The sequence below is a fragment of the Rattus norvegicus genome, chromosome 7 (genome assembly GCF_036323735.1).
Source record: "Rattus norvegicus strain BN/NHsdMcwi chromosome 7, GRCr8, whole genome shotgun sequence".
NCBI lineage: Eukaryota > Metazoa > Chordata > Mammalia > Rodentia > Muridae > Rattus > Rattus norvegicus.
In genome coordinates this window covers 100,957,778-100,984,895 of record NC_086025.1, presented here as the reverse complement: position 1 = coordinate 100,984,895, position 27,118 = coordinate 100,957,778, and the positions used below count along the sequence as shown (strand labels likewise).

The 27,118-nt window shown below is 42.4% G+C and overlaps 1 long non-coding RNA gene across 1 annotated transcript; it reads left to right on the top strand.

The window, feature by feature from the left end:
* The first annotated feature begins 3,841 nt into the window (after positions 1–3,841).
* Positions 3,842–10,964, top strand: LOC134479742 (uncharacterized). The gene is made up of 5 exons (XR_010053422.1): positions 3,842–5,047; positions 5,996–6,066; positions 8,415–8,532; positions 9,269–9,293; positions 10,756–10,964. It is a non-coding gene; the product is annotated as an uncharacterized LOC134479742 (long non-coding RNA).
* Positions 10,965–27,118: the final 16,154 nt, after the last annotated feature.

Genomic DNA, 27,118 nt, shown 5'->3' with positions numbered 1-27,118 from the left:
GGAGAAGCCTACAAAGCCAGAAGAATGAATAGAAATAGGAGCTTTGCTGGGTGAAACCACTAGACTGAAGGTAAGGCTATCCAGAGAATACCCCAAATTGGGGTTCATCCCATATACAACCATCAAACCCAGACACTATTGCCGATGCCAAGATGTGCTTGCAGACAGGAGCCTGCTTTGGCAGTCCTCTGAGAGGCTTGAACAGCACCTGACTTAGACAGATACAGATACTTACAGCCAACCATTGGACTGAGCCCCGGACCCCTATGGAAGAGGAACGACTGAAGGAGCAGAAGGGGATTGCAACCCCATAGGGAAAACAACAGTATCAACTAACCATGTACCTCAGAACTCCCAGGGACTAAGTTACCAACCAAACAGCATATATGGACTGGTCCCTGCTATATACGTGGCAGAGAACAGCCTTGTCTGGCCTCAGAGGAAAGGCCCTTGGTCCTGTGAAGGCTTGATGCCCCAGAGAAGGAGAATGCAAGAAAAGTGAGCTGACAGTGTGGGGTGGGGAGCACCCTCTGGGAGGTGAAGGGGGTGGGTGGAATGGGGGCTCATGGAGGGGTTACTGCGAAGAGGGACAATGTTTGAAATGTACATATCTAAAATAATTAATTAAAAAGTAAAATTAAAAAAATAATTATTTCACATCATGAGATAAGAGCAATTCAGAGTACAAGGGTAAGTAAGACACATGCAGATAAAGAAGGTCTTCTTAGGATTCACAGTAAAACATCCAGACAAACACACTGATAACAGACCATATGTATCATGTTCAAAAACTAAGAAACTGATTAAATAATTGAACCTGTAATTTGGAGACTAATCTAAATATTTGACATATGTGATGTAATTTTATCCTTCAGCATACTTGTAAGATAGGTTCAAAAGCAGCCCAATTAAGTATTGTCCTTATAAGAAAAAAAAAAATTTAAAGACACAAGGACAAAAAGGCTGAATAGCTCACCAACTCCATACAAACAAGAAAAGGGTTAAAATAGGTCTTTAATTGGGCAGTTCAGTCTCCAGCCTCACCCTAATAAAGCTCCTACTTCCCAAAGTGTTAATGGGTAAGATAGTAAGAGTTTGTAATATAGAAATGGAGAGAGACATTGAAGAGATTCTTTCTGTGAATTAGAAACTATGAAAATGGAAACTTAAGGGAGTGAGTGAAAAAAATTAGGATGCTCTAAGCATGTAGAACAGTGAGAACCCTGCATAGAAGAATAAGTGGGACTTTTCTGGGAAGATAAACCTGGGATGCTGAACTGCTATGTGTGATTGTATAGGGTTTACACTGCACAATGTAAACCTTTATTGATGGCTCCCCTAGAGATGTGCGGGGCACAGCCTGCCCTGCCTTCCACAATCTGCTCCGTACACTGCAGCATTTCTCCTCAGGTGGATCAGGGAAAGTTAAGACAAATAGACAAAAAAAACAAAAACAAAAACAAAAACCAGAGGAAACAATGACTGGGAAGAGATGACGTGTGACTCCCTGACATCCTTGTGGAACTGGACATCACTGTGTGTCTGCAAAATAACTGAGGTTCAGTGAAGCCAAGAATGATGATGGAGGAATTAAGCCACGCTGGATATCACGGAGGAGGAGGGCTGTGCAATTACAGTATGATGGGGAGTGCCCCACAGATGTGAGGAGACCCACTGTGTACCTCATCTTCCCAACTGTTTGTTTAGCACTGGTAGCTTAAAGGCAACTGTGGTAGCATTATTTATACCATGGAAAACAGCAAATGCTATAGCTCTACTGGGCTTTTTTCCTCCATATGGAATCTGCCGTTGGCATTTTCCAACATAGTACCAGCCATTAACAGCTCTTCAAATTCTTGTGAGCAAATTCTAGTGTCAGAGTGCATTTTAATCCAGCAGAGATTCTTAGACTCAAGCAAGACCTTGTTGTTCTCTACCCATAATTTCCTGAGCTAGGAGTCATAGATGCCTTAACCTTACACATCCTGGCTAAAGGAGTCCAGATGGCCCTCTACACTCTGTTGGATAGGGATCTGAAGCAATTTGTGCAGGCTGCAAAATCTGTAAGGCTTCTCAACAATTGGAGCCTGTTCCAACTGTGTAGTCAGCAGTCCAGTGACAGGGGTCAGTTTCCTTTCATTATCACTGACCATAGACATCCTCTGGGTAATAGCTTCAATGCCAAGCTTGTTCCATGCACCTAACGGTGCTCTACATCCCTTACATGTAGTGACTCAATTTAATGTTCCCAAGACACATGACAGGCTACATATATCACAGAGATTATCAACTGACCAAGATACCAGCTGGCTTTGACAGTCAAATAGGCAAACTTCCAAAGCCATGCTCTTTTCCAACATGGTAAATGGTCAGAAACAGGAAGCAACATTTATTTCCATTGCTTTCACAGCAGCAACTGTGTTCACAGACACAGCTATCTGGAGCTCATCTGATGCATACCATGTACCATTCATCTCCCATCACAGCAACCAGAATCGCATGCTATGCATTGGTTGGTGTGGTGCTGTGGTCTCTTTTCTTTGGTAATTAACATCTGGAGTTTCTCCTGGGAAAACACTTTCTATTCCCTTGGTCCATATCATTTGGTGGGACTGGCTCACTCTTGCTCTCAGTAGTGGAGATTAAGCCAATGTGGGTGGCAATCTGCACAGCACATCTCAGACCCCAGTGATTGAATTAGGGCTGAGACCAGGGTCATATTCAGAGCAATGAGGGTGAAGCTCAACTGTGTTCTCTCTAGAAAGCAAATATCTCACCTCCCAGGCTTGGATACAGGAGGGGATGCTGAGGCTAGGAGCTGTTTCACCTCACTTTCAGATGAAGAATCTGAAGCTTTCAAAGTTAAAATTTCTTGGCAGTTTTAGTATTTTAATTTAATTTATTTTTACTAATACATAAAATATGTCTATACATATTCATGGGGTATCATGATACTTTGTTGTGTTTATATAGTATGTAGTGTTTAAATCCACTTAAATGTATCTACAACCTCAGATTTATCAGCTCTTCATATTGAGAAGATATAAATTCCTAGTTTTAAAAATATTTGATGGCACTGATGGCAGATTGTGACCATCGTTTTTGCTATAGAAAATTGTATGGAGATTCAATGGTTAAAAACAAATCATTCTATTCTGAGAGTTGTATTGTTGCAAGGAAGATAGTATTGGAGCATTTTTTAATATAGTCTTATCTTCAATATTATTTTCCTAAGAAAAACAACATCCTATATTCCTCCTTCAATCATCTTAAAACAGCAGAGAGAAAATGTCTCAGAACACTTTGAAAATGGAGTAGATACCTAGATATGTTCTATAGGGAAAGGAATACTTCCCACCCACCTGCACATGACTGAGCAGTTGTCAAAGAACCAATGTAAGGTGTGATTCTAAGTCTCAGAGAGCTTATTAAGGAAAATTTAAGATTGTCTTTATCAGAGGTCTTTAGAGACAAAAACCAAATGTAATGCAGACATATAAGATGAGGGCTTTGGGAGACATTGGCTCACTTGGCTTTGAGGCCAGAAAGACCCACAGTATGACATCTGTAAGCTACAGGGTCAAGAAAAATAGTGATGTGGTTCAGTCTACATTTAAACATTGAAAACCAGAAAATCTGATGTCTACAGGTGAGAAATAGTTGATGTCTCAGTTCATCCTGTCCCTCCCTTCTTACAAGGAGACCTTCACAAAGGGTATCACAAAATCTGTCTAAGGGAATAACTAGAAAATGGTCCCAGTGGTTGTCTCACAGAGTAAAGTGGTAATGATCTAACCAGCAGCTGAACTCATAGAATGTGCAGCACGAAATCCATGTTTGACAGAGTCTTATTTCTCTCTTGCCAGCAGGCTATTTTTGAAAGCAATGCCATGCTAGAGGGAAGAAGGATGAAGAGACAGAGAACACTGGGTCCTAGCAACTTGGTTTGTGCTTCTGGTCCTAGACACATCAAAACAATTTATATACATAAGTTGATCTGATCCTTATTTTGGCTGAGTTCTCTCAAATTGTGTTTTCTGTTCCTCTGAATTCTATCTCATATGATGGTGACCTTTCCCTTATTAACTACGAGCAACTAATTAAGTGCCCTTTTAGAAATCAAATCATCTTTTCTCCTTGAGTCAGAAACTTAATGCTTAGTTAAAAAGAATAACACAATGTAACTCTGAGGAGTTGGTATTGTATCCACCTTTCCTTGATGGACTCTGTGCTACCACAGTAAACAAACCGAGCACCCCAAGCATCAGGTTGGTACCCTCTACAATAGATCTGGTGGTTTACAGGCTTAATTCTTCCTCAGAAAACTAATTCTACTTCAAAATAGGAAGAAGAGCACTTGTTTGGAAATTGGAGGAGATCCTGTCTTGTGGCTGGGAATCTATTCTGTAATTTCATAATTAGGAAGATTCTAAGTCAAATTACCATTCAATAAAGGCAGGGTCCTAGAAGTACCTCTGTCCTTATATATGTACATGATCAGTCTGACCTCAGACTCCAAAGCCTCAGTCTGCCCAGGCACAAAGTCCAGGGTTAGAGAAGCCATTGTACTGTCCGTGCATCCTCCAGGCTTCATGCATAAAGCTGAGCACTTCTTCATGGTATCATCCCAAAGTCCTAAAAATGAGGATTCTGTCACACAATATGTATGTGGAATACAGATAACAATTGTGGGAATGGGTTCTCTCCATCCCCCATGTGGGACTCAGGAACGGAACTCAGGTCACTGGTCTTGGGGGCACACACTTCTACCCTCTTAGTCCTCTCTCTGGCTTCTTCTAGCTCTTTGGAATATACACCACAACATCTTACGTTTCAACTGCAGCTTAGAACCCACTCATTTAACTCTCTGTTTCCTTCCTTCCTTATATTCTTTCCAGCCTCTGGCCATTAACATTCTTCTCTCAGCTTTCATGAAATCCACTATTTTTCAACCCACAGGAAGATGATCTTACAGTTCTTGACTTTCTGAGCCTCTCTCATACCCCTGAGACTTCATATATAGGAAGATTTCATTTTTTTGTCACAGGTGAGTAGTATATTAACATGTATGTGTACCACATTTTCTATATCCAGTCATCAGTAAATGGGTTGAAATGTGTCTTCTAGACTGGACAAGACTAGCTGGTTCTTGTTAACTCACAGCAAATGTGGTTGCCTACATAAGATCAAGCCAGTCAACATTGGTAGGATGAAGCAGCTCTTAACACTTGATACCTGCTGGAGGGAGAGGGTCAGTTTTCTTTAAGGATGTGCCCCTCTTGTAGGTTGACCATGTTCAGTGATGGTCTCACAACCATGCATGTATGGGCAGCACAGTTTGGACTTGGAGAGAGATGCACAAAAGCAAATAGAGGATTTGAAGTTGGGATTGGGGGAGGGGAAGGATCCTGGAAGAATTGGGGAGCAGAATAGGAGGGAGTTGGAGAGAAAAGAAGGGAACAAATAAGATCAAAATACATTGTGTGCATGTATGAGATTTTTAATTAATAAAAAACATATTTTTAAACCAAGTAAGTATCCCTGAACTCTGCTTTACTACAGAGATCTAAACCTTCTGATCTGGAGCAACAGAATGGCTTAATATGTGGGGAACCTCTGAGTCGAGAGAATGGGGTTTTTACTTCATCAAGTCTATTCAGTGAGCATTTGACCAAACCCATATTGTGAAGAACACACCACATGCAACACCCAATGTTTCAAATTCATAGCATTGCATAGGCTTCTGTATCTGTGGTGAGCTGGGCAGACCTGGGGGTCAGGGCTGAGTGGAGCAAGATAAACTCCAAGTTTTCTGTTGCTGAAAAGTCAGCTGGACTCTGGTGAGGCTATGATGGGCCTGGCGGAGACACCATCCATGTGGACTCAGGTTGGTTTGAATGACAGTTACATAGCTGCTTGAGACAGTGAAAAAGAACACGGAGTCTCTTGTGATCTGGCCATGGCCCTGCCCTTGTTCTCCTGTTATGTTCTCTAGGCTCACCACGCCAGTCTCTGATCAAGGTCTGAGATGATCTGCTGCATCTCCTGAAGGAAGATGCTAACAAGGTTTGGAGAGAAGCATTGCTGTTTCTTATGGGGACTGTGGTGGTTTGAATGAGCATGGCTAACATGTTTGACCCTCAAGTACCAGTTAGTAGAATGGTTTGAGACAGATTAGGATGTGCGATCTTGTTTGATGAGGTATGTCACTGGAGGTAGTATTGGAGGTTTCAAAAGCCCATGCCAGACCCAGTCTCCCTGTCTCTCGACCTGCAACTTGTAGATCAGATATGAGCTCTCAGCTATCTCTTTAGTTCCATGCCTGCCTGTCTATTGCTGTGCTCCCTGCCATGATGATCATGGGCTAACCTTCTGAAACTGTAAGCAAGTCTCTCATTAAGTACTCTCTTTTATAAATATAAAAGAATAGCTGATTTTGGCATCTGAAAGATTCAAGGACAGACACATACACACACATACACAGAGAGAGAGAGAGAGAGAGAGAGAGAGAGAGAGACAGAGACAGAGACAGAGACAGAGAGACAGAGAGAGAGAGACAGAGACAGAGGCAGAGACAGAGAAACACACAGAGAGACCGACAGAGAAAGAGACACAGAGAGGGAGGGAGAGAGAGAGAGAGAGAGAGAGAGAGAGAGAGAGAGAGAGAGAGAGAGAGAGAAGCAACAGCAGCAGCAATAGTAGTAGTGGACTGAATGTGTTCATCAGGCTAGACCTAGCCAAAGAGAGAGGAAGAAAGGGAGGAGGAAAGTAAGAGATGAAAACAAAGATGAGGGCAAAAAGAGGGGATCAAATAATGAGAGCACAGCTAAAATTGCAGGGATATAAGGACATCTGTAGCTGGTGGGAAAAAAGCCTGTGAGCTAGGGAAGCTTGGGGTTGGGATGGGAGCAAGAAGAGCCAGAAAACCAGTATGGATTCTGAAATGTGTATGGTGCATTTGGGACACTGAGGGAGTCTGGAGGCCAGCATGCCCTTTGGTATGCTAATAGGCACCAGAGGTAGCCATTTGTCTCCCTGCTGGTGATAAGTGAAATGGCTTCTCTGATAGAGGGGAACCAGCTTCACACATTCCCCAAGGAAGACTGGCTTTTGTTTAACCATCAGAATTTGAGGAAATGGAATTCCCTTTGCACCTGCCAGGGATGGTATCTCCTCACAGGGATCAAACAGTAACTAAAATAGAGATATAAGACATTAAAAAATAAATCACTGGCCTAAAGAACAACAGAGATCTATTAAACGTCATACAGAGAGCCATGGTCAGTGTTAGAATACAGTTCTAGGTTTACAAGAAACTATAGAATCTTACGATCAGCTCACATCATTTCCAATGGCAGGACTATGCATATTTGATTTCAATATTTCCAATAACCCGGCCTGCAGCTTCTGTTCACATGGATTAAACTTCTTATATCTTTGCCTCTCAGCAGGGATCCAGTGTTTTGATGGCAGTGACACAATATTCCTGAGACACTAAGGCTGTTCCACGTTCCTTCTGTTTGACTTGGGAAAGTTGGAGACTCCTGACTTTTCTACCTTCCCTGGTGCTATAGTTGTCAACATTATCTGATTCTTCACAGCAATTAAGTCCCCATTTCTACTTGTCCCCTCGACTAACACACAAATGTCTGCCTGGCATCCCACTGTGACTTCAATAGGAGTATCAAAGCTAATATCAATAAGATATTAGAACTGTTCATTTCTCCTCCAGCCCAGTCTTCTTTCCTAAGGTTTCTCCACAGTGCCACCTGATTCCCATTGCTCAAGTCAAAACAATAGAAACCACGCAACTATCTCTTGTGTAGACCTCATAACAGGTTTAGTGCCTTGCTCTAAACCCATTTCAAACCCTTGTATTTCACTCCTCTTTGCCTCTATATCCCATTTAGGCTAGCTTCCTGCCTTAAGTTGCCTTAAGTTATCTTAGTTACTATTCTATTGCTGTGAAGAGACACCCTGACCAACGGAAACTGTTAAAAAAAAAAAGAAAAGAATTTAATTGGGGGTTTGTTTACAGTTTCAGATATCTAGTATATTAACATCATGGCAGGAGCATTGGTGTCAGGCAGGCAGGTGCTGGAGCAGTAACTGAGAGTGCGACATTCTGGTCCACAGGCAGACAAATGAATGGAGTGAGAGACTAGGCCTGGCATATACTTTTGAAACCTTAAAACCCATTCCTAGGGACACACTTCCTCTAACAAAGCCACACCCATTCCCACAAGCCCACATCTCCTAATCCTTCTTAGATGCTGTTGGTGAGTAAGCTTTCAAATATATGAGCTTCTGGGGATCATTGGTAGCCAAACAGATACACAGTGATAAGTTCAGTGAATTCCCATTCTATTCTTTGCCCCACCTTATTCTTTTTTAATCCTTATTTGCTTTGGCAGATTCTTTGAATGTCTTCTCATCATCATTGAATCTATTCAGTGTCCTCCCTGATCTGAGAAGACCAAACCTGTGTGCTAAGATAGGCACTCTGTACCAGGATCCACATCCTCCTTCAAGGTAATGAGCTCTTGGGTCATGGAAGTAAGCCAGAAAACAGTCCTAGGGGCAGGGGAGTCCTGAGTTATCATTTGGCTCCCTCCCTTTCACTCTGTGGTTCTAATCTGAAAGATTGCTGTATTACAGGTCAAACCGTTCTGACTGGGCCCAGGAATGGCAGAGACCAAACTGCAGGCCTTCAGCAGTACTTGCATTCCTGAGTGCTCCTCTTATCTCCCTGTCGTGGAATTGGGAGGATTAGTCATGCTTTTTTCTTTTTCTTTATTTTTTTTTTGTGGATAAATTTTAGTCATGCTTTCTTACAGCATATTTACCAGTGAAACCTTTAGAATCTGGAAAAAGAAAATCCAATGTCTCAATGTCCCATCTCCAAGCTCACCCACACTGCTTCTCCTCCACCAGTTCTCCCACACTGGTCCTCTTTCAGCTTCTCATGCCTAGATCTGTGCTGCTGGTATTCCAGGATACTAGGGGGCTCCCTCTGTCAGGGAGCTAGAGCCCTTGATTATCATTTGGCTCCCTCCTTTTCCTCAATCAAATTTCATGCTCACCTATGCTACCAAAAGAGCTCAATTGACTGGCTCTATGATATTTCTATGTGTTGTTTTGTGTACTGGATTATGGAGTGCATGAAAACTCAAAACAGAAAACTATATGGAGTTGGGGGGAGGGGCAAAAGTTCTTTTCCATCCATCCCAGATATCCCAAAAAGTAACTCATCTCTTCTTTCTTACAGTCCTTCCTAATGGTGGCCTATGCAGGTAACCATTTGTTTGATTTGTTTTTTTTAAGAGCAGGACAGGCCACTCAATGCATTGCCTTACAAGCTGCATTTTTAACTTAATAAAACATCGTTGACATCATTTCATATATCCAACTATCTATCAGTTGATTGGGCACTTACTTGACCTGTAACCTATTTGCAAACTGCCTTACCTTGTTTAATAGTTATGGAGGGCTGTCCTTTAGGATTCTCCACAGACTGATACCTGTATTCTTTCTATTCTATGGCTAGTTCCTTGATACAGAAAGCAGCCTTGAACATAGTTGATTTACATGTGAGCTAATACATTTCAAATTAGAGAATCTAGGCATCAAACTTCGAGATCAGAATGAACTTGTCTGGTTTGAACCAGTGCTGCTGGGGTGCCCTCTACAAAAAGTTATCCATGGCTGAACCTCTCCCAGTCTTTCCCTGCTCTAATATCTTGCTGAGCAATTCTCGCTGTACAGAATTGCTTATTGATGGTTACTGGGTTTGGAAGAGAAATGCACATACCAAAGCATACAGTGAGAAGAGCTTTGGCATCCAAACAGCACCATTTCCCATTTTGCGTGTGTCACAACAGTGTGGCCTTGAGTAAATGACTGAATCACACTGAGCTCTTATACTGCGTCTGGCCAAAAGAGATCCTGATAACCCCTACAGTGAAAACTGACTCTCGGGATTGGATGGAATCATAGTTTTGTCAAGAGCCATGCAGTGTAGATAGCCTCAAATGATGTGCAATTATTGAGATGGCAGCAAAAGCAAAGCCTTGGCCAGTTAGAGGTAAATGCTAAATCAACACATATTTAACCTCGGAGATGGGATGTGTTGAACTCCATAAACTTCCAATTAAACCCTTAGAGACCACAAAGAATTTGGCAAGGTTTCTACCAGTGAACACTTACTGAAGAGAAGGTCCATTTGCCAGCAAATACTCCCCAAAGAGAAGCAGCTGTCTGGGCCCCAGGCTTAAGGCCTATTGAAGAAATCTAGCAAACTCCATCTAGCCCCTGCACACCACTGACCAGGACTAATTTTTACTAGAATTTTTAAAGTCATTTAAAACAATTGCTGTTGGAGAAATGAGTCTTGGCAGGAGGGGTGTATCCCAGGAAGGGTCAGAGGAAATGCCTTTCCCCATGTTATTTCCAAAGGCAGAGAATATCCCCAGGGAGCCAGCATGAAAAGGGCTTAATAGGTCCTATGAGAACTAGCTGAATTCAGTTGTAATTAGGACCTGCTGACCATCACATGCAATGTCTAATGGAAGCTGCACACTGAGAATTTGACTGTCTTATTTGGGAAGAAGGGCTGGCTAGCTTCCAGAAATCTCCAGGCATGAGGTCACCCTGCTGCCTGTTTTACATTGTGATTGACCACTGAACTGCTGCTCAAATTGATATGTCCTGCCCAGATCCTAGCCTGACTAAACAATCGGATGTATTGCCCTGCAGGCTACTGGGTCAGGAGTTCATAACTAACAGAGAACTCATTATGGGAAGACAGAGCCCCAGAGAAACTCAGAAGCTTAGCAACACAGCACCAGACCCGGGGTCAAGTCACCAGGAACATACCAAGAGGAATGTGTCACTGATGCAGGGGAAAGTGAAGCTTTACAAGTGGCCCAGCCTGAAGCCAAAAAACTTGCTGTGGAAACTCAACTCTGGATACTCTGCAAGGGACTTTGCGAGTGCCACTCTCTATTCTGTTTGCCTCAGTTTTACTATCTAGAAAATGGAGGTGAGAATAAATACTATTTGAGAAGTGGATTAGTAACTTTTCTCACTGCTAGGGTAAAATACTTGAAAAAGCAGTTAAAGAAGGAAGAGTTTATTTTGGCTCCCAGTTTGAAATGTACAGTCCAACATGCTGGGGAAGGCACAGCAATGGGAATTGGTCATATTGTATCTGCTGTCAGGAAGAGTGGAGAGACAAAAACTGGCACTTAGCCACTTTTCCCCTTTCTATTCAGCCCAGGACCTCAGTTTATAGGCTGGTACCACATAGGTTTAGGGTGAGTCTTCCTACCTCAATTAACTCAGTCGAGAAACTCCCTCACAGACATGCCCAGAGATTTGTCTCCTCGATGACCCTAGATCCTGTCATGTTGACAGTTGGTATTAGTCATCAAAAGGAATGAAATGTGTTGATGACAAATATGGTACTGAAAATCATCATTATATTGACGAGGTTATTTCAGTTTTTAGTGCCAGGAACCTCACTGAGACTGTTAAACGCTTGTGAATTAAGCTTGAGAACTAGTTAATTTAGTTATTCCATATTTTGCAATGCAGCCTACACTGTTACTCTCCTCATCTTGCAGGTGAGGAGAACAAGGACTAAAGATTCGAAGATTCTACCCCTAGCAGGTTACAGACATACATGACTAGAAGCTACAAAAACTTTCACTGGAGACACAGTGTTCTGTCTCCAGAGTTCATCCTTGTGAACACATGACAGGTTTCAGTGGTCCAGAAAGCATTACAAGGAAAAGGGCCCCAGGAATACCTGGCAGAAAGGTGTTACTACATAAAACGGCTCCTTCTTTCTCCTACTGGCACTCATATGCAGCTGAGGCAAACTTTAATTCTAGACAAACATTAATTTACAAGGCAAGTAAGTATCAACCCCACAGTTGGAGAGATACCAGCTTTTCAGCAGCCTCTGTCAAAATTGTAAAGGCTCAGAAATCTTATAAATGGTCAAGTTCTCCCAACTTCTCATGTGAGTATCATAGCATAAGTAACCATCATTCCCCATTCCCCGTGTCTGTTAAGCACCTACACTGTGCCTGGTATTCTTTACCCATGCATTCTAGCCCGGCAATAGCTCTCAGAGACAGGATTGAGTCAACCCTTGTACATTGCTCTAACTGAATTCATGGAAGTAAAATGACTGTCCCCAGGTGACAAACACAAGTTCCTGACCTACAATTAGCACATCCTTTTTGATACGGACCTGGCCTCAGATAGATTCTGTACGTAGTGGTGACTGAGTGTTTCCACAGCTTAGGGTTACCATCCCGAAAAGGCCAGACCCCTACCTGTGTAACAACTGGATCTACCTACTGGATTCCAACTGCTGAGACAGCATGAACGTATTCCTCTGGGACTATTGCTAAGTGTCTGGATCTTACATGAAGCATCGAAGTTATTCCTGAATGTACAGAGTCTTCCATTTTCTGCAATGTGGCAGCTGTCTATCCTTCCTGGATCACACCTAAACTTCCTTCCAGACTGTCTCAAACAGAAGCAGGAGCTCCTATCTCAAGCCTGAGTTACTTTCTCTGCCTCAGGCACACCTTGTCTTCCTGCTCTATACAAGGTACACCGCATTCTTCTGCTTGTTGGTTGCATCTCTACCTTCCCCACTGGTTCTGAGTTTCCTGGGGACCTGGGGATGGCTTATCTGTTACTCAGGTGTACACTCATTAGAACTAAGCAACTCTTGGACATAGAATTGTCTCAATTTAGTATGGCTTCATGGGGAGAAAGTCTCAAATTTTGAGTTGATCAAAAATCTCAAATTCCTTGACCTTGGTCATGGAAAAGTTAGAGAAAGAACAAGGGAACAGAAAGAAGGATGGAGGTCTTATTATCATTCACTATATTACTCAGAGCAGTAGCCAGTCTGTGAATTTATTGGCATAGGCCTAGGGTACTAAGTCAAGCAGTGTCTATCAGCCACCAATCATAATCACCTTTATAAGGAAGTAGTCCTGGGGAGGGACTAAGGAAAGTAGGAAGGAACTGCCTAGAAGAAGTCAGAATCTTCTCCTCCAACCTCTCTATAGTCTTGAGCCACAAGGTCTGAGTAAGATAAGGTTGTTTAGTGTGCAATTTTTCCTATCCAGCAGTTGATAAGAGTAGTTTTTGCCCATGTCACCACCTTGAGAACCCCAACAATGGCTGCTCAAGTTTCCCAGGTCATTTCAGGTCTTGAGGTAGTCTATTTTTGCTAGAGGTAGTTATGAACTTTCCAGTAAGTCCACCTATTTGCCTTAATTAAGCACCTGAAGTCTATTTGTATTATAAACAATCCAAATCACTTTAAAATGTGCAGATTTTTCCTTCCTCCATACCATGTACTCACATATACACACTTGGGTATATTTCACCACATCTGCCCTCGAGAGGCCCCAGTTTCTCAGCACAGGACTCTAATGAGGGACTGAAAATGAGCCACTGGCCTCCGTCCTGGAGGCTTGAATTCCCACAGGAAAATTGCACAGTTTCATGTCAACACACCATGGGTCAAATATTTCTAGTCATCCGTGAGCACAGAACTAATTCAAATTACTGTTATCCACCCCCCTTACTTGCTCTCTTCTCCCTTCCTGTCCCCCTCCTCCTCTGCCATCTCCTCTCCCTCTCTATCTCCCTTTCCCTACCTCCCTGCTCTCTCCTGTCACAGAACCAGAGTGTATATAGCAATAGGCTCAGAAGTGAGTCAAGGCCTCCAGCAATACCTTTTTAAAGATTCAGTTTAAGCAGTAAATTGCAAATTCTTGGCTTCCCCCACACATCCCAAGTTCAGACACGAGTGTTCATGGTAAGCCAGGTCTTCCATGCACGGAGGTTAAACAGCTCCTGGGGAGAAAGTTCTCACAGAGAACAGTGGGACTTTTTCCAGAGACTTAGGTTACATAGGTGGTGGTAACCCATGGAGCTGGTAGCATGGACCTTAGGGGGAAGCAAGACTCCTTAAATAGTACTCCTGGGAAGTTGAGCAGTTCATGCATTGCACACAGAGGGCAGCCCTGGGATTCAAGGCACAGTTGCTGCCTCACTCATCCCCCCAGGCCTAACTAGTGCTTTTGGTATGATCCAGGCTCCGCAGTTCTGATGAAGCAGAGGGCTGGGAGTCACTACAGTGGGTTAGAGACAGGACTGGAAAAATAAAGTGGACAATGAGAGACAAAATATCTGAAGAAAAAGGCTGGGGATATCCCAGGGTTTGGGGGGTGTAGAAAAAGGCTGGGGATATCCCAGGGTTTGGGGGGGTGTCAGAGCTGTTGAGATTTGAAGGTGAAAATCTCCTTCATGCTTGTGTGTGTGGATACATGGTCCCTCAGCTGCTGGTGGGGTTCAGAAAGTTGCACAACCTTTAGGAGAGAGATGGAGCTTTACTTGACTAGTAAGTCATGCAAGACAAGCCATAGTGCTTTATAGCCACATCCCACTTCCTGTATATTCTCCGATTCCTGACTGAAGATACAATGTAATCCACTAGCCTCTTCTGCCTGTTGTCGTATGGCAGGTGTTTTATCTCCCTCTGTGACACAGGTATAGGCTAGATTAGAAGTAGATAAAGGCAGGTTTATAGGAGGCAACTCTCAGGTGGGTTCACCAGTCTCGCAGGTAGAGACAAGTGAAGTCACGCATCCAGTCTAAAGCAAGGGGACTTTATAGACTTTGGACAAGGAATGATGATGTGTCAGCTAGGAGCTTGGATTGTGCCTATACGTGGTCAAAAACTGAACTTCTGGGTGGGCAGTCTTGGCTATGCTGACTTGTTAGCCTAGAGTTTTATCCAAGCAAGGACATGACGCAGGGTGTTCTCTCTGTGTGTAGGATTGGGGGAAGTAGGGCAGATGGGGTTTACCAGCTTATGCAGGAGATGAGCAGGGTTTCAACCTAACAGGATGATCACCTTAAATGATAAGCCAAATAAATGTTTTCCCCTTTCAAGGGTCTCTTGTCTGAAACTTGGGTCACAGCAATGAGACAAGCAGTCAATTCACACACTCAAGTGAGAACCATTGCTGATACCTATGTGATATATTTTTTTTTTGCTTGTGGTTGACAGGGTTGCAAGAGGTTTGGGTGTATGTCCCTTTGGGATTTGACTCTGCTTTTGTTGAGGTAGAACTTACAAAGTAAAGTGCATAGCTGTTTACATATGCACCTTGCTAGTTTAATACCCACACATGAGAAGTAGCCAACCAGGCCGTGATTCTAGACAATGATATCACTCAGAAGCCCCTATACAAGTGCCCTCACAGATACCACGGAGGGCATCTGCCACATAAGTGGTGGTGCTCCTAGATTGTATCTCATCTGTGGCTACAGGAGGCCACAGTAGCTATGAGTGTGACCAACATAAAGTTGCAAACTTGACTGAAATATAATGAGGTTATCTATCTTCCTTCTTTCTTCCTCTTCCTCTTCTGTGTTGGAATCCCAAATATGAGTTCTACCATTACTTCATGATTATAGACCAAACTGGCAGAACTCACAGTAAGTGGCTGTTGGTACCCAAGAGCATCCACCATCTCATGTAATTTTCATAGACAGCCATCAAGGTATGGGTCTCCTCATACCGTAAATGGAGAAAGATGACTAGAAAAGTCATGCGACTAACCTGAGGTCCCACAGCCAATAAGCAGCCTAGCCCAGATTCAGACCAAAAATGGTCCAGATCATAACCCTGTTTTAGAAAATGTAGCTATTCGGGCTGGAGAGATGGCTCAGCCATTAAAGGCTAGGCTCACAACCAAAAATAGAAAATGTAGCTATTCAATTTTAAGAAACTGACAAAATAGTTGAAAAACCCAAAATACACACACACACACACACACACACACACACACACACACACACACGGATAAATAGAAAGTAAGATTTTAAGAAATTTACCTTTAAGATACCAGAGAATTAAATTGAGCCTAGAGTTAATAGAGCCTACATCTTCCACTCTGTGATCCACTAAGGGGATGGCTTACAGACCTCCCAACCAGGGACTATCCAGAGCAGCCTTCTCTGGCTGTGTGTGGAGTGCTCTCTGGAGCTCAGGCCTGTGTCCTCTAATTCACCAATGACTGCTACCTCTAGCGTAGACTTTCAGAAGCATAAAGAAAGACTTCCTAGCTCCAAGTAGACCTCCAAGGTAGAACTACAGTTCTCAGAATGTCATCATTTCCCTTCACTGGCCAAGTGAATTCAAGTATCTAAAATCAATGCACTGGCACTTGGAGGTCTGTGGGAAGAGCAGAATGTAAGATATTGTTAAAAGATTGGAGAATGAATGAGTGAATGAATGAATGAATGAATGAATGAACAGTGAAGGAGAATATGAGTTTGTCAAAGCTCCAGGCCCTGAGGAGAAGTATTTTTCCCCTGCAAGCATATATTGTACCAAGGATGGTAAAATTTACAGTCCTATAGACCAGAGAAGTCTCTCAGGACAAGGGTTTGTTCAGACACATCTTTACATCTGGTCCTTTAAGAAAATTCATGTTTGGTGTGAAAACTCTGGTGGAACTCTAAAAGTCCATTCCCTTGGGGCTTACTCTCTGGTGGATATGTAGGGCTTTGAGATTGTGTTAATGTAACTAGTCCATCATCACTCAAGGACATAAAACTTGCTAAAAGCCAGATACTGAGCATCACAAAGAACGAGGTGGCCCTTCTTTATTAAAGTGCACAGAGACCTCGAAGCAAGCTGACAATTTTAATAGAGTGCTTCAAAACAGAAAATTACAGGATGTCATGGGAACGAAAGAGGGAGCCTGGAAAGAGACAGTCACAGGGGCTTTGAAACACATTTCAGGGACTGAGTTAGAACATCTGGGGATGAACAATGTATTTAAGTGCGTAGAGACCTACAGAAAAACAGAATCTATACAACCACTCATGCATTCACCTACCCACCACCCAAGTATCATCACCCACCTACCCATCCAGGAAGAAAATATTCAGTTCCCCCACCCACTAAGATGTTCACAAGACAATCCAGCCCTCTTCGACCCCTTGTCTGTCTTTGTGGCCCATTTACCACTGCCTCTGCTACTGTTCTTGCTCATGTGGCCCTCACCACCCTCCATGCAGCTGTCACAGTGAGCTGTCAAGAGATGCTAACTTAAACATGGCATTGCTGTTCCCATCCCTTCAACCATTCCTTTGTAGCCCTGGGGGAGATGACTCATAGAGTCCTGATACTCAGCTGTGCCAATCTCATCCTGGATGCATCTCCTTGTCATCTTGCTCTATCCTGGAATACACTTCCAACCTGCCTTGCTCTCACGTGCTCCAGACTGCATTGCCTCCAGAGTCCAACTCCCACTTTAGCTTTACCCCATGTCTGACTCAGATCTATCACCTAGCCCTGACAGGTAAGAGGGACATCCAGGAATCTGTCTGTGGATTCCCCTTTGTTTATATGCATATATATGTATATATATATATATATATATATATATGCAACATAATTATTCCCAAAGTTTTTTCACTTGCTTTTTCCCACCTCCAAGAAAGTAAATTTCACCCTGGCAGAGGTCCCAGGTTCTTAGATCCCTTCTTACTCCCTTCCTTCTACAGGTAAATGGGAGGGTTCTGTGCTGTGTGTTTTCTCACATCTTTTCACCTTTAGATTTTAAATTTGGAGAGGCCCACAGAAGGGGACATTTGCCATTTTAGCACTGTGTCTTTGCTGCTTTGTGACAGGATCTTAGTTTCCTTGGCTGGCCCCAACTAGCTATGTAGCTGAGGATGACCGTGAGCCTCTGATCTTCTACCCATCTGACTTCTGAGTGCTGAGATTGCAAGTAGGTACCACCATCCACCATTTGTGTGATGCTGGTGATTGAACCAGGGCTTTCTGAATCCTAGGAAGTCACTCTACCAACTGAGCCACATCGCCAACCTCTATTTCATCTGATCAGAAATTCAGCAGCATCCATTCTGCTCAGTTGTCTGCAGAACTTCTCATCTTCCCTGAACCTCAGTATCCCTTAAAGCAATAACGTCTCACACTCAAGTCCCCGGTAACCATCCTTCGGCACTATACCTTTAAAATGAGTAACGCACCTGGGAAACTTAGCCAAACTCATTCTCAGTTTCCCCTAGCCACACCTGAACAGTGTCTCTCTAGACATGTAGATAAACGATTTGTATGTGTGATAGCTCCCGTCTTTGTTTCATTTAGTACTTTGGAATTTACAAAGAAGACTGACACATGTTTTATCACTTGACTCTCAAGGGACTTCAAAGAGGGAAGTTTTCACAGACTGTCCATGATGCAAAATGCATGGGTCCAGAGGTATTGTTTTCTAATTTAAAACCTACAAGTATCTACCTAGACATACAAAGATATCTTGGCAAAAAGACTCAAGTCTAAATACAGGACTCTTTCCTGTGTCCTGTTCACTTTATCTCCATAGGCAGATGAAGTGGGTACCTATGTTTAGTAATTTTAGTGTGCCTACATTTTGCCTTGACTAGTCCACTGAGGGCTAGAATTACCACTTGTACCATCTGATGCTCAGAAGTTTCAAGTTTGGTGGCATTTTAGAATTCAGAGTCTTGTATGAAGGATGTTCATTTAATTTTTTGCCCTATTTTACAAAACATAATACTAAAAGGCTGACTTGAAACTATGGGGTTAATAAATGTCTACTCATGAACCTACGTACCTACCTCTAGCCTTTCCATTGGTCAATAGACTCAGAGCTCCCCACAGACTAACTTATCTCACTATAATCAAACATGGCCAATGTGAGTTTCTGAACTTGAGTTCCTAAAACCCAGGAGGAAAAGAAGAAACCAGAAAGACCAAGCAGGGTGTGGAGTTGGAGTAAACTCTGAGCAGCCCTAGAACTTCCAAAGGGGACACATAATATCCATTTGCTACCCCAGACAGATGCCTCAACACCTCCAAGATACCTGCTGGAAAGAAAACTCTAAATCAAGGAGGTGAGGTGTAGGGAATGGAAAGAATGAAGCAATGGGATGTTTCATGAGCTGGAAGGAAAAGAAAGACACAAACCCAAGTCACCTGCTCTGAAGTCAGAATTCCCAACTGCTGTTGGGTTCTGCACATTGCTAAGATTGGGGTCAAGATGGAGTGAATGAAGAAGGGGAAGAGAAAGGGATAGCATGATCTTAGTAGAAGATCTGTCTACCATGTTTAGCCAAACACCATTAGAAGCAGATTTTTCCACTGGTAATGAAAAGACTACCCATTTCCAACAGGCCATTGCTATGGCTACAATCATGACACATCCAGATTGCTCTCAATCTCTAGGCAGTAAGGAACCCATCCTTGTGTCTTAACTAACCCCATTTAAATCAAGAGGAGAAATTCCTTGAGTGGCATAGTTTGAGAATCACGACCTTCTAGAAGGTACTGCCATCTGTGGTCCATGCAATTACTTATAATCCCTCATTAACTTATGTCTTAGGAACAGTGTTGGTTGCCAAAATAATTATGAAAAAAAAAGAGATGAATTCTAGTGTTTTGTTCACTTTGTCCCTTTGATTCAGGATCCCAATCCAGAGAACCCAACCTTAAAAGTGGGTCCTCACATCTCATAATCTAACCCTCATAGATCCTCACAGGAGTGCTCAGAGATTTCTGACTTCAGTGATTTTAGTTGCTGACCATCCACATTAACCAAAACACTCACCCAAAGCCACATCGCTGGAGACTAAAGCTAGAAGATATTCCTAGCACCAACTGTCATGAAAATCACTTCTCTCGACAGCCTCTTAGATTTTATCTCAAAGAATTTTCCCAGAACCTGCCATCTGCACTGACTCTATCCCCTATGTTGAGGTGCTGTGATAGAACAACTCACTGAGCTGATGGAGATGATTATAAACTGCCCTGTTCTCATGGCACCCTAACCTGGAAACGGCAATGTGCCAGCCTGGTTCCTGCTACAGGCACAACATCCATCCTCCTCCATTTCTTGTACAGCACTCTGAATGAGACAAGCTCTACTGCCTGATTTGACAAATGGGGAAGGTGAACCACAGAGAGCTCTGTGTGCTATGTTGTAGAGTCTTCCCCAAACATCATGCTCAGCTCAAGTCTCAGTCAAAGATGTTACTTGCAAATACAGTATTTACAGATATGAGTTCTTAAAATCATGTCATGTTCTAGATAGAATGCAGCAGTCCACAGATCCAGTGCCTGATGGCTCTGGGTAGACAGTGACAGGAATTGAGGTAAGGTATATATAAGCCAATAAAGACTAAGGATTGATAGCAACACTCACTTGTGAGTTTAAAAAGACCTCTCCTCTTGGCTCTTTCCAGAGAGCCTGGCTCAGCAGCCATTTAATTTCCAGCTTCTGACCCCAGAACTGTGAGAATCGTTCTAAGCCACTAAGTTCATAGTCATTTGTTATGTGCAGAAGTCAAAAAACGCCAACACATCCATGTTGCTGAAACTCACACAGCTTAAGGAGGGGTGGGGACCTGAGGAGTACTTGATCATCTGCCTCTTGGTTCCTCCCTTCAAGCCACAAGCAGCTGTTATGAAAATTAAAAGGGTAAATTAAATGGAGTGCTTGGCCCTGCACCTATACACTGTAAGCACTGCACAAATGCTGCCTTTAGTAGCCTCAATGATGTGAAAACTCCCTACTGTCTAATTTTAAGGGGGAAAGAGCATGATTTAAAAATGAATATGGACAGTAATCTTAAGATTCACATGACATAGAAAATTGAAGAGACTAAGCCAAAGATGCCTGCCCATAATTCATGCAGTTACAAAGACATTTTTTCCTTCGTCATAGTTAGCCATTAAGATTCTTGTTATTCTTTTCCATGAAGAGACATTATCTTTCCATACTTAATGAGCATTTAAACTTTTAAAGAATAAATCAATAAATAAGCAATGCTACCATTTACCAAAGAAGCCAAGAAGTGATTTGTAATCACTGACCTGACTCTCAGGTCAAGGTTTATCTCTGTAATCAGAAGCATAGAGTGCTTTGTTGAATAGTATGCAGTAGGAGCTGCCCAGGCTCTGTTCATTGCTCAACCTAACTATTGCAGCAGATCCTCAGACTTCTCATTCCTGTATTATCTAGGGACAGTGCCCTAGAAAAGGGCATCTGCTTCCTAAGTAGTTGTCATCCCAGTGAGGAGCAGCAGACACAGTGTTCCCTGGAGGAAATTCAGAAACATGGGCTCATAGTCAACTGGTACTGTCCCTTCAGCCTACATGTGAGTGTGAAGCCCCTGTTATATATCAGATCCCACAGGGAACCACAGCACGGACACATTGACTTAGATTTCCTGGCTACTGGAGCCTACATCTTTGCGGTGGGAGTTAGCAAACTCTGAGAGATTGTGTAGGATAGACTTAATTTGAGAAATTACAAAAGAGAAAGATGTTGTAGCTTAAAGAGATTTTCCTGAAGTCTGTGTCCATCTTGAGTTCTAGAAGATAACATTATTTAGAAATGAGGTGTTTGTGGTATAATTAAAGTAATATTTAAGATGAGGCTATTCTGGATTTTAGTGGAGCATAATAAAGTTACCCTCCCAAAGGATCAAAACAAACACAGAATGGCATGAAAAGTTCACAAGAAGACACAGGCAGGTCTCTAGTGATGCAGCTATGAACCCAGGGGAGTCGGAAGCCACCCAAATCACATTTTCTCCCAAGGGTTTGAATAGGGTCAACAGCGCTGCTCCCATCTTAATGCCAATTTCTGGCCTCCAGAGCAACTATAAGAAGACACATTCTAATGTTTTAAGTTACCATGTTTGTGGTAGCTGCTGTCCCAGCCTCAGGAAACTAATACAAATGAACAGACATGCGAAGTAAGTAGAGAGTGGTGCTCCATAATAATAGGTGGGAATGATCCACCCTATTGAAACACATTTGGGTAGAGGTAGAGTTACTGGAGAGAAAGCCATACCAGCAAAGAAGCATTCTTTGAGGGAATCGGACACTGCAAAGGCCGTGAAAAGGTGTGAGAGCACTAGAAAGAATTAGAGAACTCCAGTGTCACCAGACCAGGGAGGAGAGACTCAGAATGGTTAGAACTCTCTGTACAGATATTTACCTTGGGAAGAGGGACAGCTGTGAAAAGTCTGAAAATTTGACTACTCAAAAGATGTCTTGGCTTTTCAGAGGGTCACTCTGCCCCTCTAAGCAAAACCAATCAATGTAGAGTGAGTGGCTCATATCTGGGTGGTGTGAAAGAGGAGGTGATAAAGCACAGTGTTCTCTCTGGATAGATGCTCAAGGCAGAGCTGACAAGGGTTTCTAATGGATTATGGTTCCCTTTTGAGACAACTATGCAAGTCAGTACCAAACAACTAAAGTTGTCGCTTTATGGAGGACTGCAAAATGAGTAGGCTTTGAGAAGACCTCATCTGCTTCCTATTGCCTTGAAGCTGTGTGAAGCAAGAGAAATAGGTATTTACCTGCCCTTTGAAAACTTTGTGGAGACTCCTTTCCTTCTTTCCTTCTTGCAGGTGGCTCTGGGCATTGATCATTCTAGTAGCCTAGATGACTGACTTACCCTAGTGGATATTTAAGTAGTCATCATGGGGAAAACTATCACTTGCTAAAGAGTTTATTAATAGTTTCTCTGTAACCTCATGTTCAAACAAGAATCATGAACAAGTATTGGTGAGGATGTGCTAAAATTGAAATCTTAGAATACTAACAGTAGGAATCTAAGATGGCATGGTTGCTATGGAAAACAGTATGGTAGCTCCTGAAAAAGTAAACATGAGTTACTGTATGATCCAGCGGTCATGCTTCTGGTGTATACAAATAAATTGAATGCAATGGCTAAAGCATATGCCTTTCTACCAGGGTTTATGGCAGCAGTATTCACACTAGCCAAAAGGTGGATCCAGCCCAAGAATCCATCAAGATCTATGTTAATAAACAAAATGACTGTGTCAGTAGGATATGGTCTCATTCAGTTTTCCATAGACAGAAGCTCTGAGGCCTACTAGAACATCAGTGTACCCTGAGGACACTGATGAAATAGTATGAGTTGGTGGTAATCTTGATTAACAGCCTGATAGAATTTAGCAGCACCAGGATGTTGTACTACAGCTTCCTCCTTGCATCTTGGAGGATAGAGGGTATAAAGGGAAGTAAAACTATGAGATATTTCAGGCCAGGCAATTTATAAGGAAATGAAACAACAGGCTTTTCTGGATGAGGTAAAGCACTCCATCCTGTAGGGAAGCTTCACTAAGACAGGAACTCAAAATAGCTTCACCAACTCCCTGAAACGGACTAGACTCACTAGGCCCCTCCGTCACTGACAGTATATAAGCAGTAAGAGCTGAGAGTCCCTCTCAGACATGCTATGCTACATAGAAGCCTTTGAAACCTACCCTGCAATCTGGAAGAAGCAGAGACCAGCTAGGAAGCCCAAAAGAATCTAAGAACAACTGAGCCACCGGAAGGACACACTTCAGCCTGTTGAGCTGCCTACAGGCTGTGTCCTATACCACGGGTCTATCCTTTTGAACTGTTGTCATGCATGATAGAATGGGTTTTGGTGATGAGCAGTCTTTGAGTTATTTCTGCTCCTATAAGTAACCCCTCACCCACAATCCTGCAAGTAATCCGAATAAAACTCTCACCAAGTCAGACTTCAGTGCTAACTGTACTTTGTTTCTTTCACCAGTTGTCAGTACCCTATCATTTTTCATGTCTCCTCAAGAATTTTGTCACACAGTAGGAGGAGACAAACATCAAGGCATGTGTGGGAGGATGTCTCCACAGGTGTTTGCCTGAGGTGGGAAGACCTCTGAGTGTGGGCAGCTCACTGTTTAGGCTGGGGTCCAGAGTGAATGCAAACCAGGGAGATCCTGAGTAGCAACCTTCACCCCCTCTCTGCACCCTGAGTAGGAGACCAATGACTAGTTGCCTCACCGTCCACCACCACAGCAGAAACACTCCTTCAACTCAAGATAGACTCTAACAATGTGAACCAAAATTAGCCTGTCTCTTAAGTTAATTTTGTCATATATTCTGTCACAACAATGAGGGAAGCAATTAATACATGGCTGTCTACTTATAATATGTACTACTGAATTTATAGAAAGAGAGCAGGGCGGAGATTCCAAGGGATGGTGAGGGAGACCCATGCAGCAGTGTTTGTGATCATAGGTTTTCCTTTGGAGATTATAAAATGTTCTGGAGATGGTTTCGTGAGGTAAATGTGCCTAACACTGGTGAACTGTACACATGTACAAATAGGTAACATAGCACAAGTTATGTTGTGTATGTTTTAGCACAATTTATCCTGAAGATAAATCCTGAACAATTTGAGCATTAACCTGACATATATATTATACGACCTTGTACCTCTCCAAGTCTGTTTGTTATCTGTAGAATGGATGGTTTTGACACAAACTCTCATTGACACCATGTACCACATTCTGTGATGTAAAAGCAAAATTTTCCACCATCAGGAAAAAATAATGTGACTTAAAGATTTCTTTAGTCTGTTTGGGATGTTACAACAAAATACTGTTGACTTATAACTCTAGGGAGTGAGAAGTCCATAAAGTCAGATACCAGTAGATTCAGTGTCTGATGGCCCATTCAGGTTCATAAGTAGTTTGTCACCAAACTTCATGTGGTTGAGAAAATAAAGGATCATTTGGTGTCTTCTTTTGTAACAGTACTAATCTCACTTATGAGGGCTCCAACTTAGCATAATCACCCCAAATAGTATCACTGTCGTCTGGGATGGTGATGTATGAATGGGAGGGGCATACAAGACCATAGATGAACCATGTTTTTATAGACCCTTAATCAGGGAGGAGAAGCATTCAGCAAGTTAGTCCTTGGAATCAGATTCTGACCCCACCCTGTTGCCTCTCAGCCAGTCTTCATTGACTTTCTGCACTCTGTCTGATCCAGGGTAGAAGGAAGCCTCTCCATGTTTGTCAAACGCTAGACAGTCTCAGAGCAAAAGGTTTGTGCTCTTCAAGGAAAGACTTTGGCCTTTATAGAGACTGGAAAGAGGTTACATACCTTGTATTGTTCAAGACTCAGTAAGTCACATACGAGCCTGCTTTAATCATTGTAGAATTCAAAAAAGGTACAAAGCATTAGGCTCTGTCTCTTGGTTACCATCTCTCCACTTACAGTACTAGATCCTGCTCTAGTAAATGTGGGAAAAATGGTAAAAACCTTCATTCACTGGGACATTATAGACAGACATCTAAAAATGCGGTCACCCACTTTTATGATTCCAAGGGATGGTTTGTATGAAAAAGCCATGTCCGGGAGGAATACAGTGAGACTCTTAAATCCTGTTTAAAACTTTCTAGAACCACAATGGAAGGAATAAAAGAAGAAAGGGTGAAACTACTTTTAAGAAGCATATTTCATTTCACTCAGGACAGTCAATATAAAATACTTCAACATGTAGTCAATGTAAAAGCATGGCCGAGATAACTCACTTTTTAAAAAATATTGTACTAGTATTTTATAGGTAAAGCACACCTCAGCTTGGATTAAGCACAGTCATGTGCCCTGTGTGCTTGGAGCTATCACATTATACTGTAGTTCCGCAGGACTAAGTGAATATGTCAATTCTTCTTTGTCAAATCTTGAAGTTGGAACTTAATAATCTAATTTATGGAAAATTTATGTTATATACCCTTTTTTTTAACAAAATCTCAAATGTTTGATTTTACAAACAAAGACTCAGGAGCCAGATGCTAGGGTAAAACCCTTTTAAGTCAAAGAGACAGAGAAAGCACCCACCTTACCCTCTTCCTCAGCTTATGTCCCAAAAGGACAAGCAAACTCTTCTTCTCCATGTTGTCTCAAAAACCTTCAAACTGAATGTCCATCCCTTCTACTTCCTGTGTGTCTCTCTATTCATCCTCCTGATTCCTTTTTACTCTCTTGTGGTTTTGTTCCTATGTTCATTCCCGGTCAACTGGTTGCCTTGTCTGACCTATGGTTGGCTTTATTTAATTCTGTTTACAATAAGCAGAAAGCTCTTGGATTAAAGGTGTGTGCTAGGGCTGAGCCATACCACCACTAGAAATGGGTTTTCCCAGTAAACACCACAAATTTGGGTTTCATCGTGTTATTAAATACCCTGCAACAGTACCCTGAGTCACCTTTTCTTTCCCCATCCACCAAATCCAATTATTTTTAACAGGAATGTTTGACCTTTTTTTTTAAAAAATGGGGAGGGGGGTTGTCATTGTTTTTTTTTTTTTTGTTGTTGTTGTTGTTTTTCTTTTTTTCAGATAGGGTTTCTCTGTGTGTCCCTGGCTGTACTAATTTACTCTGTAGAGCAGTCTGACCTTCAGTTCAGGAATCTATCTGACTCTCCCTCCCAAGTGCTGGGATTAAAGACTTGGCAACTTTGCTTTAAGATTTAAGTACATTGTTGATTTGAATGCTTTATTGAATAGTTTCATTCAAGAAATCAAAATCTGAGGGAATGTATGATTAGATGAAAGGATGGGTGGATTGGGGGTGAGTAGAGAGAAACTGGGGAGTAACAGCTAGAAAGATAGATGAAATAAATGATAATTATGACAGAGAGAGAGAGAGAGAGAGAGAGAGAGAGAGAGAGAGAGAGAGAGACTGAATAAATAAAAATAGAAAGAGAAGTAGAAGAGAGACCTGCTTTTGCAGGTATATGATGCCTTGAAGAAACAAAACACTATCCTTAGTATTTGAGGGAAGCTCCTGTGCTTGGTATCCTCAGAGTCTCCTTTTTCGACCCCCTGCCCCAGGGATAGACACAGGTTAAAGGAGGCAGATGCTTTCTTTATGAAGGGCAATAGAATTACAAGAAAAGCAAGATAGGAGAATAATACTGACAGTGTCCTGACACCCTTCCCATGGGTCATTCTTCACATCACATCAGCCGAGGCTGAGAAGGTGAACAGTGATTCCGTCACAGCTCTCTTTATCTCCAGTACCTTTGGGAAGCCATGGAAGAAGGCACACAGTTTGTAGCCTAATGAACTGGGCCAGCCTCAGGGCCCTTTAGTCCAAACATCAGCCCCAAGATGACTTAAAGAGGACACAGCCAGACCCATTGCCATTGGCAGCATGGGACAGTAT